This window comes from Heliangelus exortis, chromosome 2, assembly GCF_036169615.1.
Source record: "Heliangelus exortis chromosome 2, bHelExo1.hap1, whole genome shotgun sequence".
Classification (NCBI taxonomy): Eukaryota; Metazoa; Chordata; class Aves; order Apodiformes; family Trochilidae; genus Heliangelus; species Heliangelus exortis.
This window is the reverse complement of record NC_092423.1, coordinates 103,848,431-103,861,885: the sequence shown is the minus strand read 5'-3', so window position 1 is coordinate 103,861,885 and position 13,455 is coordinate 103,848,431. Positions and strand designations below refer to the sequence as shown.

Below are 13,455 nucleotides of genomic sequence, written 5' to 3'. Positions count from 1 at the left end.
CTGCGGACAGCCGGCCCGCAGCGCGGCCGCGACGGGGGCGGGAGCGGGCACAGGCGGGGGGATGGGGGGGAGGGAAGCCGAGTGGGGCACCTCGGGGTGCCCACAAGGGGGAGGGGGCACTGGACCCTCTGTTCAGAGAGCGGAGAGTCACTGGCCTTTCCACGTGTCTTTTTTTTTTAAATCCAGATTAATACATAATTCCGCCTCCACACTAACATCTTATTTAGAGTTAATATTCACTTTTTATAGTTTTTTTTCCCCGAGTCTACTTGGCAGCGGCCTGGAGAGGATGTGTGCCTAGATCTCTCTCTAAACAATCAGTTAAACTCCTTCCCCACACAAACAATCGCCCCAGTATCCTTTTTTTAGATCGTTAAAACCAGAGCTATCCGAGAGGAAACAAAAAATATGGCTCTTCCTTGAGATGCCCCAGCCGTCAGGTGAAGTCAAAGCACGCTGTAGAATATGTCCACCCCAGCAGCAGCAGGCGGTAGGCATTTTCTCTCTGTTTCTTTCTTATTCTTCTCTCCCCCCCACCCCATCCACAACACCACCAACATCCACCCCACCCCCCCTCGCGCCCTCTTATCTCAGCTGTGTACAAACTGATATGGTACTTAGCAGGAAAGTGACTGGAAATTAAAATAACTTCGTTCACCAGAGGTTATCAGCTGGATATCTGTCATCATCAGTTTGTACAGAAAGAGTCATCTGCAGCAAAGAGCTGGACTAGAGCAGAGCGCGGCTCTCGGCAGACTGCAGAGATGAGCCCTCCCGACAGAAACCGAGCCCAAACCTGCTGATGCGCGGTGCTGTCGCTCCCGGGGTAGGCACGGCTTTTCTTTCGGTCTTTCCAGGCGAGGTGGTCAGGAGGTGAAGAATTTGTAGTGCTAGGAACACGGTGAAAATCTGGCTGTAGCCACCAGCTCTGCCGGTGTAGGTGAAGCGATTGCGACCTCCAAGTTTTATTGTGCTCGTTAATTTTTTTCTGTGGTATAGCGTGGCAGGGGGTTGATAGGAAAATAACTACTTGTGTTTCTCTATTAACTTGTATAATTAAAGGCAATACTTCTTTCGTTTCAGTTGTTGTCTAAACAGCGTTGTTCTTTTGGTCACTCTGCAAGGTTGAAGTGATTTTTTTTTTTTTTTTTTTTTTTTTTTTTTTTTTTTTTTTTGTCATTTTACTTTTAGATGTATTTTAGTGGGTGTAATATCAAATAGAAAAGAAGATTTTCCAAGCGAGGGCAGCTATTCGTTATCTGTAAATTCCCGACCCGAATTCATAATGTAAAATATTTTCCTGTGTTTTTTTACTAACAAAAGTACGACAAGGGCAGGGCAAGCCACGGCTCTCTATGACCGCCCCGCTTCTTCTTTGCCTGGGTCCTGCCACTGCAAATTTCTGCACTGAAAAAGAGCTCAGCTATTGCCTTTAGATCTCGTATTTCGTTTAATTCTTTTGGGCATCCTCTCTCGAGTTACACCCGAGGGTATTTCATAAACGTGTAAGGGTGGATATAACGCGAGAAATGTCGTAATTTATTTGTTTGGGGTTTTTTTTTGTTTGGGTTGGGGTTTTTTTGTATTTTTTTCAAGCTTTGCTTGCTGGGAGGGCAGTAGTAGTGCCTATGTGCCCCAGGATGGGGGGCAGAGAGGTGAGGATGGCTGGGAGGAAGAACGGCCGCACTGGCCTGGCAGGCGCCTCTTTCCCTGGCTCCAAAGTGACCCGTGTTTTACAATTCAGGCGCCTCGGTTTTTTTCTCCTCTGATTAGCCTGTTTATGTTATAACCGGGCTACAAGTTTAATTTTATTTCCTCCGATAGACCCGATAAGAAAACCCAGCTTGAACCGGGACCGGCGTGGGAAATCATTCCCAATCACCCCTTTCGTCTCCACTACTTTTCGTTTGCAGGTTAGCGCCCGAACCTCTCAAATCATAGAGCCTTCGGTTCCTAACTCTTCATGACGTCACCCCCTTCCCAAATCACACTCCGCTGACGTAACTTTCACCTCGGGGCTCCGGGAACCTCTCGGATATCTAATGCCCCTGGTCTGAGGTAGACTGCCGAGGAAAGTATCTGCGGGGAGAGTGCGGAGGCATTTTTGCAGAGAAAAGCCGGGCGGGGGGGGGGTATGGATTCTGGGTTCGGGAAGGCACTTCTGGGGAGAGAGGTGGTGCCGGTGAAGTAACCATCGTTCCTGCTCTCTGTGCCCAACGAGGGAAGGAAGGCATACTGAAGGGAAGAAAAAAAAAAAAAAAAAAAAAAAAAAAAAAAAAAAAAAAAAAAAAAACTTTTATCCAATTAAGGCAAATTCCCTCTCATGGGCACTTCAGCCTCCCAAAAAAGGGTTGGGGAAAAAGAGGTATGCAGGCGCAGTATTGCTACTCCCTGCAAATCTCACCCCTTACCAGGGAAGGGAAAGATCCCCTGCGGCCGCAGCCCTCACCCCCCCACTCCCTCCCGAGACAGCCCCGGGCATCACGCCCCGGGCCAGGCCTTGTTGCCCCCAAGGGCTCCGCGGCTGTGGGGGTGAGGCGGGCTCGGGTGCGAGGCGATACGAGGGGTCACTTTGGCGACTATCGCAGGATGGAGCGTATTCTTCTCCGAGCCGTGTTTATGTAACTTAATGTACTTTAGAAACTGCTGGGGAGTTTAGGCCAGGCTGATAAGCGTAGCGGTTATTACAGGCGACGTGCCGGCAGCTCTGCCCCTCTCTTCTGCCGTTTGCTTATCCGCACTACTTAAAATACACTTTTATCAAGGCCACCCCACGATATGGAGTGTTTCCATTCCCCAGCGGCTGTGACATTGAAGCGGACTTATCGATCGGGGCATCGGCAGCACCCTGACGCACCCAGCCCAGCGGGGAGCTGCCGCCTGAGCAGGGCTCAAGCCCCCGCCGCAGGCACGGCAGCCGAAACCGGACGGGGAAAGGGGGATTTCAGTGGCAGCCAAGGGGCAGGGCCCCTTTGCCACCGCCCTCTCGGGCTGGGCTGGGGCAGCACTTCGTGAAAATCTCCCCCCAGAGCAGCAGCGACCTGTACACACCAAAGCAAGGTGGGGGAAGGCATGGTGGGGATGCCTTTTGCCAGCTATCAGATGTGTCCCCTGTTGAGGGAGTAACCCCAAATTGACAAGATTGAGGAAAGATTATTTTTTCTTTTCTCGAAACTCCTAGTGAAGGGCTTCTGTGTACTCAGAGGCCGGGCTTGAGCTTCAGCTTCTCTTGCTGGTTGCAGAGAGCAGGCTCCGGCCACCCCCACGGTTGCCCCAGGCCGGGCAGGACACCCTGCCCTGGCTCCGGGAACCCTTCCCTGCTCGATCCCCTGTGGCTCGGCTCTCCCCCGGGATTGAAACCATGCCCGGCGGCGTGAAGAGTGGCAGGAGGTTATTCCCCCTTGTAGTAAGCGGCCTTCCAGCCACTGGTGACCTGCTGCGACCGTGGTTTTGGGTGATTTCCACGGTGTCTTTCAACCCCTGACACTCAAACAAGCAAGCAGACAGCAGAGAGCCAGCATGAATTTTTATGCAATAGGTGCCTACGAGGAGTGTGGGTTTTGTCATGTTTTTTAGTTTGTCGGGATTTTTGTTTGTTTGTGATTTGGGATTTTTTTGTTTTGTTTGGGGGTTTGGGGGTTGTTTGTTGAGGTTTTTGGTTGGTTTGTTGTTGTTTGGTTTTTTGGGTTTTTTTCTGGGATTTTTAAAATAATGACTCGGAGCTTCTCTTTGTTAGCCCTCCCGTCTCCGAGGTCCGCCTGGTTAATGATTTCAACCTAAAAAAAAATAAAAAAATAAAAAATCAACAAAAACGCGCGGAGGAGAGGCTTCTGTTGCCCCGTAACCTGACTCCCGAAGCCGGCGCTCCGCGGTACCAGCCCGGTGAGCCGCGGCGGAACGGGCGATGCCTCCCAGCTCTCGGGGTGACCGAAAGACAGCTGGCACCCACGCAGAAAACACGATTTTAGCTGCTACTGTCCAGCAGGCGTATACACACTTTGTCTCTTTCCAACACATATACAGAGAATTCGAAAATGAGGAGCTAAGGTTTGGGTTTATTGCTATTCAGCGTTAAGTGTTCGTGACGAAAATAGTCTAATTCTGATGCTTTTACCTAAAGGTACCTTCATGCCCTTGCTATGAGGCGGCTGGGATGGATTTTATTTTTTTTCCTTGCATCAATGAATATTATTTCTTATTTTTGATACTCAACTGCAGGATGAGGCCAGAAGGAAATCTCCCTCGCTCCTCCGCCACGCCGCAGGGAATGGAGCTGCGGGGCGGGTGGGAGCCGGCGCTGCCCGGGGCCGCAGGGGGAGGCCGATGCCCTCCCCCGCCTCCTCGGCTCCCGGGACGAGGCCGTGGGGCACCTCCCGTGTGATCCCTGCCTTCTCCTGCCGGTGTGCCGGGGAAGGCTTTTAGGGGTGACCTCTACATGGAGATCCCGGTGAAAAGTTTCTCAGTCTTCTTGCTGGGAGACCTCGTTGTAGGGAAGAATTGGGACTGGGGGGACGCTGAGCACGGGCGGAGCCGCGCTTCTCCTCCTCAGCTTCAGAGCAGGGCTTCTCATCCTCCTCCCAGTCCCTTATCACCTGTGTTCGGCAGTATCAAACCCAACCTGCAATTAGCTATTCTGCCTCCGCCCCCATCCCCACAGCAGAGGCTGCACAGCCTTACGCTCTTTTTCACTTAAATCGAAACTCCGAACAGGCAAAATCCTCCATCATCAACTATTCCCTCAGAGGGGTGTCAGCACTACAGCGCATCGTGAAGAAAATCTCGTTTTCTTCATCAAAACCTGCCGGAGAAATCCCCCGCGCATAGTTGCCTTCTTATTTCTCTGACCAGAGAATAAAATAAACCACCAGAACTGATCAAAACCTTCCAGATAAATGGTTTCCACCGGACAAAAAGTATCCGTTCTTCTGGAGGCATTTTGCAGGGCTAGCTCCGTTTCACACGTGTCCGTGCTGGGCTACGACGGAGCCGCTTCGTCTCTGTTGGCATCGTGGCAACCTGCCCTTTTAAAACCATTTCCCCTGACATTTACCTGCCCTGCCGAAGTGTCTGAGACCAAGTACCAGATTAAAAAAACAAAACAAAACAAAACCAAAAACCAAACGAAATTCTCAGTCCTAGCTGAGAAAAACACTTCCTTTGATACATAACTTTTTTTTTCTTTTTTTTCCATTTGCTTCTTTCGTGAATAACGTCCAAATCTGGGGACGTTGTTCCTGCTTGGAATCAAAGCTGATTTTAAAACGTTAAAATACTATCTTCCAGAGCGAGTCTGACCAGTTCTGCAAATGCAAGCCCTACTGGATTGGAAAAACAAATCAGAACAACCACATCACAGAATCAGAGACTTCAGAGTTAACAACTCGAAGTAATTAGCTAGCCTATTAATAGCCTTGCTTCTCGCTGCTATAAAAAGTAGGTGGATGGGTCCTGCCTGGGAAGGTATGCACAAGCATTCCACTGGAGGTAGGATAGAAACCAAGGAGATGGGAGGAGGTCTCCGACGAGGCTTGTGGGACCCCACTGACAGGAAAAAATATGCGATCCCCCCATTTTTTTTTGCTTTTCCCCCTTCGGACGTCTGTTTTTCCCTTAATTTGATTTATCGAGGGAGCCGCGGAGGCAGGTCCTGGCCAGGAGGGTCCTATCCCCACCGGCCCGCAGATAAGAGATGCTGCTAATTCACTTCCGAGGAGGCGACGCCTTCCTTCCCATTTTGCTTTTGTTACCATTTTTGATGGTTTTGGTTTGCTCCTTTCCCTCACCCCTCCCATTGTTAATGGCTTCGCGGATACAGCCCTCTATTTGTCGTTAAAAAATATAAACATACACGTTCGCCGTGTGAACGCCACAATTTCCATTTCGTTCATATAATCACTGGCAGTGTTTATCCATTTCGCTTAAGCCTCCAGGACCAAAGAGGCTGTGCAAATAATTCTCACTTTTTGATTACATTACGAAAAAGTTGGTTTGGTACAAACGTTATTGCTGCTCACCTTGAGTTTATAATTAGTTAGAGGACATCTTGTTTTTTAAACAATAAAAGGAGCAATCAGAAAGATGATTGTCCTAAAAAGTGCTTATAAATATATGGCTATAACACATTGTTCCACTGCTGTTATTGTTTTATTTTTAAAGGTTACAGATGACTTGCTTTTACAGACCCAGAATACTGTATTTTAATTCCAATTAGATGGATATGAGCATAAAGTAGTGTAGTCTGATATACAAAAAATCTTTTTTCCATGCTTACATTTTTTAGCAATACATACACACATTTTACATACACAGTTTCTTAATTCATCATTGTCGATGGGCGTAATACCTGCTTTAGCATTTGAAGATGTAACACAGCAGTGGCAAAGGAGGGAGTATCCCCATGCTACTGTTTTGTTTTGTTTTCCATATTCATATTATGAACAGTGCTTTTTCTGAAGTAACCAATCCTCTGAGTATATCGATGTAACTGTACAGTGATTATTATTTAGAAGAAAAAAATAAACTCAGAACAAGAGACTGCTTTACTGGATAACTTCAGGGATTTGCTGCTAACATCCATCAGTAACCATTATGGTATCTGAATTGGGCACTTGGCATTTACTGATGAGAATCAAAGTTTAGCCACAAAACTGTAATATTCACCTAGGAAATAATGCCCTTCTTTAAAAACTAGAGAATTAATTTTTTTTTTTCTTCAGCCTTGCAACATTTTCACTGTTTCATTGACACAGGTTCATTTTTCTCAGAGTGAATCATACACAAATCTGAGTGCTTACACAGGAGCTCTGCTTGTGTCTCTCCTCATTTATCCAGACCCTAAAGCAGTCTAAGGCTACTCATTCAGCTGGAATTTGTCCTTACTCATGGCCAAAGCATGAAGAGCCAGTTCCACAGACCTCCATGGAAGTACCTGTTGAAGCAATAAACCTTGATAATGGATCAGGTCTGAGGCCAGCAACAAGAAGTGACACTTGGCCCAGAATTCAAGTCATGGTTGCAGCTTAACCAAACTGGCTTTAAGCAGATCCTATCCCAAAACCTTGATGAACAGTTGGACATCTAATATGGGGCTTCCTGCTGTCACATCCTGGAAGCTGTTCCCTACCAAACTCAATCAGCACTGACTCAACAACTACCATAGTTCCTGTAATGAACTTAAAGCCAGTGGAGGTAATATAGATGCTCTCCATGTTTTATGTCAGGCTCTGTCACATTTAACAACATCTCTTAATCATGCCGATGCCCTGCTGCTACATGGACATTGAAGAGGGCAGATCCCAGCTCTATGGCCACCAGAGCTCTATAAACCTATATTGTCCTTATTTCTGGGGGCTCATGACCCCAGCAGGAAGGAGAACAAGAGCAGTTACAGAAGAAGCAACTCATGGCATCATAGCTAAATCCAACAGGGGTGGACTATCACAGCCCTGGGAATGTTGGGAGATGAAAACTCAGCAGTGCTGAGCTGACCTGAGGGCTTTTCTCTAGCTATTTTCAGCTTTCCTCCAAATGCCCCTAATGTGACACCCTAAGCAGTACCACTCCCCACAGACCATCAACAGCAACCACAGCTTAAAGTAACATTACATACATTAAAGCTTTTCAGCTTCTGCATTAAACCAAGTTCTTCTCCTCAAAAAATAGCTCGTATTGGTGAAAATATTTCCTTCTATCCTAAATAAAGGTTTTTGGGGTTTTTTTATGTTGTTTGTTTTTTGGTTGGTTGTTTTTTGGTGGGCTTTTTGGTGGTTTTCTGGGTTTTTTTTGTTGGTTTGGTTTTTTTTCCCATGCTGCTTTTGAATTCTTTAATCCTTTAAATAAAAATATTAACTTGGACACAAATTAGCAACAGGGTTTGTCCCAGGAGGTCAGGCAATGTGTTTTGCATAAAAATGCTCTTTCTTTCAGTTTGGTAAGGATGGTCACACCTCAGGTGGCAGTAAAGGTTTGTCACATCTGGACCTCAGCCTTACTCAGCCACCATAAACCACATTAAAACCTATTGTACTCTGGGTAGAAAACCAGGGTGCAGAGAAAGCACGATGCCTGAGCTGTTTTAAACTTCTGTCTGCTTTGGGTTTAAAGTTGTTTTTTTTTTTTTCCTGTGAGTGTTAGAGGCTAACATGAATATACTCCAAGATATTTCATTCACTGAACTGGAGTGAGATATAATTCAGCCTAAAAACAGAATTTAAGATGTTCTCTAGCTCTAGTTCTTTCTACCTATAAGTTACTATTCATCTCACAAATCATGTGTCTTCTGCTAGTTTTTCAAATCCATTTGGTTTTGCTTTTGGTAACTTCAACAGAACTGTTGAATGACATTTCCTTAGCAGGAGTTTTCCAAACAAATTAACTTCATATTTCTGCTTGTGAGAAATGGAAAAAAAAATATTTTGCTTGTGCCTACTTGGAACTACACCTGCCTCTGAGTTCCAGAAGGTGACACATCTTCCACAAGTGTTTCCTCTAATAAGAGTAGAGAGGAGAAACTAATGGTTGTTGGCTGTAGAAGATTAAAAATATTCTCTACAGAAATATGCTAACCTTGGTTTGGACATAGAAGTGACTAGGATGAATCTAGAGAGAGAATTGAAAAGCAGACAATTAAATCTTATCTGGAAAAGAAGGTCCCCTGAATGTAATGAGGTTATGTACTTGGACCAAATGAGTAGGACCAGCACTAGAAGAGTCTGGCTGAATGTTAAATGAGAATATTTCTCCATGGCAGCTGAAGGTTTTGGATAAAGCCAGCATTATTTCAGTGAAAATAGAATACGTTGGACATTTTGTTATGATTGAGGGTAGAAATGGAGAGAAATGCTAATGGGAAGAAGGGGTTGGTGGGGACAATTTAATTCAGGGCTCCATGACTGGTTTTAAGTGAACAGATAGCACACAATTTTGGAGTCAGCAAGATGGTGCAACAAGCTGAGCTGCTGTAGCAAGGGGTGTGCCTTTGCCCAGGTGCAGTGCAGGAGGAGAATGACCTATCCATATCCATATCCATATCCATATCCATATCCATATCCATATCCATATCCATATCCATATCCATATCCATATCCATGCTTCCTGGAAGATGGGATGCCTACCAGATGCTTGTCTTCCAAAGAGAAAATGCTGCCCTTGGTCCATACACCCAGGGCTGAGACAGAGCTATGGCCATGGAGTTCCAGAGGTTGGGGCTGGCTCGAGGGCTGCCTTGAACCCATCCAACTCTTTGTATAAAAGCAGGATCCAGCACACCCAGAACTGCACTTTACTGAAAGGAATGGCAACACACATTCCTTCATGGTACTCAGCATTATGATGCTTCCCGGTATATTTCAGCCCGAGTGTCAAAACTAAACCTTTAAATGGATTAAATTATTTTATCATTCCTCTATTTGAAAAGCAGAAGCCTGCTGTGTGAAGCTCTAGAAGTAAATAAAGTCTAACGATGAAGGATCAAACCCCAGTGGGAGTTTTGCTGGAGAAAGGCCTGCACAAGTTGACCTATTTAATTAAAATGTAATAAAATACAATTTCCTTCACATAATTACACTCTACTGTTAACCTTAGAATCACAGATTTGTTAAGAGCTGAGCAAAGTGATTCATCTGTGGTTACCTCTTGGTAAAAAAAAAAAATCTAAAAGAAGTTTTTAAGGAAGTATGTTAATAATTAAAAATAAATCTGATTGTTTAAATGAAGAGTCCTGAAGGTATTAAAAAGGGTAATGACTTAATTTTTTTTGTTAATGTCAGTTATTAATTTGTGGGCCATCAAGCTATAAACTGTGGTAAATTATTGACTGGGATATAAACTGGATATGTGCCATATTATTCAAGAAAAACAATACACTGCAAAAACAATACGGAGAAGAGGTAATTTGTACAGAGTTCATGAGACAATTATATCATCTAATTATGAAACTGACTCACTATGTCCTTGGCTCTATTTATTAGAGAAGAATTGAAGGACATACTAAACATACTCAGTGTCTAGTAATTTATATTTAAATCCTGCCCATATATTCAAGCATCCAGGAACTGGTGTGATCCAGCACATGTATCAGAAGTCCCAAAGCAGGATGCCTTGATCTGGGACTCAGGACACGACTTCATGTTTCTGTGAGCTGGAAGTCAAACTACTGCCTCAATCTGCTTGAAAGTGACTTGAAACTCAGTCAGTGTTACAGGAAACATGTAACAGTGTTAATAACACAAAAAAAAAGTTAAGCAATTAATTATTTATTTTAAGACTTGACAGCAGTTTGCAAACTGTCTGTGTTTTTTATCATAGAATCATAGAATCATAGAATTGGCTGGGTTGGAAGGGACCTCAGAGATCATCAAGTCCAACCCTTGATCGACTACCACTGCAGTTACCAGACCATGGCACTGAGTGCCACATCCAGTCTCTTTTTAAATATCTCCAGGGATGGAGAATCCACCACTTCCCGGGGCAGCCCATTCCACTGTCTGATCACCCTCCCAGTAAAGAAATTCTTTCTAATATCCAACCTTCACTGGCACTGCACCTCACCAGTGTAACCCAGCAGAAGCATTTGGAGGTAAGCAGATGCATTTTATGTTCAAACAGAAGCAAATCATTGAGGTGTCTGGACAGTAAGACATTAACAAGGCTCTGCAGGTGTAACTCACTTGCTCCCTGGTGAAGAAGAATGAAGCACAGAAATGACCAAGACCAAAACAAAAGCAAGTTGCTGAAGTATTTTCTGAACCGCCAGATTGTTGCTGCACTGCAGCTTTTTGAATTCTTTTAAGATGTTTTTCCTTGAAATGTTCATACTGTTGAAGGAATATATAATTGTTCTCTTTGTCAGTCATGTAACAAACCTCATTAAATAAAACTGTTGTTCTGCATCTCTTCTCATGTTTTTTCATTCTCAGTTTACTGTGCATTATGTATTTGAATAGATTTTAATGGGTGACATCCAGGCATGCTATAGCAAATTGTGGAGGAGGCTAAAATTCAGAATGATTATACAGAGTATTTTTTAATAAGACAGGAAAACCCCTCAGAATCTCTTTGTTAGTTTTTTTATTATTAATAAAGCTGAATTGCATTCGATACTTTTTGCAAATGAAGACTAGGAGCACCTAGGAGATAGAATAGCAGAGAGCCTGGGACACCTAGGTCTGAGCTTGACCCAGGTAGAGAAGGCATATTCCTGCATTTGGAAGGTGTAATTATACAGCACATTAATCTTGGCACAATCCTGGCTGAAGAAAACATTTCCCATGCTAGGAGAGATTTTTCTGCCTGGAGGAATCACCCCCCCAGTGCCAGTGCCAGCCTTGTCCTGTCTGTGTTAATGAAATGCTGTATGGGACCACACTGGAAGAAAGACAATGAAATTATTGCAATTAAACATAGCCCTCCCTCTTTTTGTCCTGTGAATGAAGTGCTGATCTACAGGCAATGTTTTTGGCACAACTGAAGAGGTGACAAACTGCAGGCCAGAGGTGGGAACAAGCATCTGGGGCAGGAGGTGGCTGCAGCAACTTAGCTGCCAAAAGCAGTGTATCATGGGACCGTGGTGTGATAGTTCATTGTATGAACTTAAACTTTGCCTTTCCTGACTGGTTTTGCAGCCATGCAGCATCTTTGCTGCAAATCCTTAGTCCAGGGGTGCTGAACCAGCATTGCTTTCTTACCCGAGCCTGGTTTATTCACATTAGAGTTTATTCACATCATTAACTGAGTTATATCATGGAGTAACACAACACAGGCAATGCCTCAGCCAAAGCACAAGCCATATACCCTTGAAAACATTTATTTAGGTGTCTAGGTTCCTGTCAGTGGAAGGTTTAAATTGACAGGGTTAAGAAAAAGCATACAGGCAGGGACAACACCTTGGCCGTAAGGCAACGAGCCTCAGCTGTCTTCCCTTGTGGGTCCCTGATCACAATCAGGACTGAGTAAGAACTTCTGCTGGGTCATTTTGGACAGGATTTGGTGTTCTCCCATGTTTTCTTAAAGCGTAGGCCATGAGTCATTTGTTGAAACCTCCTCTTATCTCTCCAGCTTCCTACCATTTCATGGACCTTGGGCAACAATGGTCCTTTGATTTCTTCTATCCTCTAACCATGACTTTTGTCTCTTGAGGACTTAAAAGCTACAACATAATTTGAATTTTCAGATACTAGAGCAATGCAAGCGCTTGGGTGCACTTCCATAGCCTTTAGCATATGGGAATTCAGATAACTTCTAATGTTCTCCCCATTAGGATAAAAGTGTGTCCCTAATACAGTATTAACCAATGTATTCTAGAGCAGACAAATCAGGACATCATATAACCCCTCCTATAGTTCTCTAGATTAGAATCAGTTCTCTGACTTGTTCATGTGTGACACCATCCCATTATGTCATAATCCAGAACCCACTGAAGTCAATGGAAGAAATACCAATTAAGGTGGGTTTGGACCTCTCCTTTCGTGCCTCAAGTAAATCACTTTATACATCACAGTCTGGGTTTTAAGCCATCATCACATTCATCATCCACTATTTTTCCTTCCAATCTTGACCTAGACTAGATACCCAGAAGATTTTGTTACTCATGACCTGTACTTTTGGCAGGTTTAACACTTCAGTGACAAACTTTTCAATAAGACATACTTGCTTGCACAAACAGTACTTCCCTTCTGCTTGTAAAGAAAATAAATTTAAAATAAATAAGATAACATCACATTGTCTTTAAAGAAGCACTTCCATGGCACTCTACTATATCTTCATGTCATAGACAAAGTGTCTTAGAAGTCACCCTTGAAAATGGCCTGATCTCACAAAAATGTGATTTTGTGGTGGGATGGAGCGGCCTGAGTTTGGCTGGACAAGATTGGACCATGAAGACCTGCAACCCTTTCAAGAGCAATATGGAGGTTTAGCTCTTGGTTCTTCACAGCATTAGCCCTGGAACCATTTCTTCAAACTATGGTGTGATACAAAATTCCTTATGTGTTCAGCTACTTTGTGTTTATCTGGGATTTCGAAACTCCTTCCTGTCACACGGGGAGGATGGGCTGTCACTGCCTTCAGTGACTTTACCTGCACTTGCTGATTGCCTGTGAACCTCATTCATGACTTTTTCTGTCCTCACTTCCCAAAGGTGAAGCATCAAAAGAAACCCATACACTATATACACAATGTACATCCTTGCTCTGTGGACTACAATATATGGTATGGAAGCAATTTTTTTTTTTTTTTTTTTTTTTTTTTTTTTAAATAATGTGTTTTCCTAGTAACCCTTACGTATTCATCAGGCTGACACATGTTGCAGTGAAGACTAATGTTGCTCATAAAAAAGCCCTTGCCAAAGTCAGCCAAAATTCCAAGAAAAAACCATACAGGGCAGACAGGTAACTAATCCATTTTGGAGATGTCAGGTTGTGACCTGAGGCATGATTTTGGAGGAAGGGCAAAAATCAG

General features: G+C 44.2%; 1 long non-coding RNA gene across 2 annotated transcripts; it reads left to right on the top strand.

Annotated features, from left to right (window-relative positions):
* The first annotated feature begins 89 nt into the window (after positions 1-89).
* On the top strand, positions 90-8,556 carry LOC139793120 (uncharacterized). 2 transcript variants are annotated; one of them, XR_011724502.1, is made up of 2 exons: positions 90-3,060; positions 3,737-8,556. It is a non-coding gene; the product is annotated as an uncharacterized lncRNA (long non-coding RNA). The 2 variants fall into 2 exon arrangements; XR_011724501.1 differs by having other exon boundaries at positions 3,723-8,556.
* Positions 8,557-13,455: the final 4,899 nt, after the last annotated feature.